Genomic DNA, 1,479 nt, shown 5'->3' with positions numbered 1-1,479 from the left:
CGGGAGGACAGAAACCCCCCCCCCAAAACCCAGCGTGAGGTTGCTCCAGGCTGACCCGCCAACCCAAAACCTGCCAGTTTTGGTTCAGCCTGACCTAAAAAAGCTTGAAATCCTCTTCCGTAGCCTTATTTTTTTTGTTGTGTTTCATGGGGTTTGGGGTTTTTTGTTTGCAGTTTGGCTGTTGAACCGTGATTCCCCCCCTGGCCCCCCCCGGCCCTGAGACACACATCGGTGAGGTTGTTCCTCCAGGAAGATGTTGGTTCCTTCCCTGCCGTGGCTGTGAAAAATAGGGATGTTCCTGTGGAAAAAGGTCTTGTTCCCGGTGAGAGGATTAAAAAAAGGTGATTTTTGGGATAATTGAGGGGAAGAACCCACCCCCGGGGGCCCGATCCCTGCTGAAACCTCCCCCGTTGTTGCTTGTGGAAGGTCAATGGTCCACCAAGGGTGGGATGAAACGCAGGGAAGGAGGGGAGATGCTGGAGGTGGCCAGAGGGTCCCCAGGTCACGGGTCCTGGTGGGCCACCATCAGCACTGCTCCGTGCCTCAGTTTCCCTCCCCCACCCAGGAGATCAGCCCCTGGCCCTCCAGGGAGGTGACCATCCTTGGAGGTGACCGTGGGGTGGGAAAAGCCCAGTGGTGCCAGGAGATGGCACCATCCTCCCAGCTCCAGGAGAGCCTCGGGCCAGGGTGTCCCAGCTCCCTGTGGATGGGTGAGGGCTGGCACAGCTGATGCCAGGGCATTTCTGCAGTAGGTGGTGGGCCCTGGCACCTCAGCAAGACCTGCTCGGGACACAAAGCCCACGTAGACCCCGTAAAAACCACGTACAACCCATAAAAGCCTTGTACAACCCATAAAAACCTTGTACAACCCATAAAAACCTTGTACAACCCATAAAAACCTCCTGCATTCCACGACACATCGTCTTCTCCACTGAACTTCCCATCCCTGGAGAGGTCCAAGGGCAGGTTGGAGGGGGCTTGGAGCAACCTGGGCTGGTGGGAGGTGTCCATCCCAGGGCAGGGGGTGGCACTGGGTGGGGGGGGAGCTTTGGGCAACCTGGGCCAGGCTCTCAACACCCTCAGGGGGAAGAGTTTCCTCCCAAAATCTCATCTCCATCTCCTAATTTTTGGTTTCAAACTCTTCCTTCTCCTCCTGGGGCTCCCCTCCCCAAACACCAGCCCTGGAGGGATCTCAAAGCCGGTGCTGAGGGCCGTGGGGCAGTGGTGGGTTGGGCAGTGCTGGGTTGATGGTTGGTCATGATGAACTTCAAGGTCCCTTTCAACCCAGGGAAGTGGTGGAATGGCCAGGGCATCACAGGATGGGTTGGGTTGGAGGGGACCTTCAAGATCATCCAGTTCCACCCCTTCTAGTGGCTGGGACATCTTCGATGAGACCAGGTTGCTCCAAGCCCCCTCCAACCTGGCCTTGGAACTCCTCCAGGGGGAAGAATTTCCTCCCCAAATTTCATCTCAGTATTC

Source organism: Calidris pugnax, unplaced genomic scaffold (assembly GCF_001431845.1).
Source record: "Calidris pugnax isolate Ruff unplaced genomic scaffold, ASM143184v1 scaffold88, whole genome shotgun sequence".
NCBI classification, from domain to species: domain Eukaryota; kingdom Metazoa; phylum Chordata; class Aves; order Charadriiformes; family Scolopacidae; genus Calidris; species Calidris pugnax.
This window is presented reverse-complemented; position numbering follows the sequence as displayed.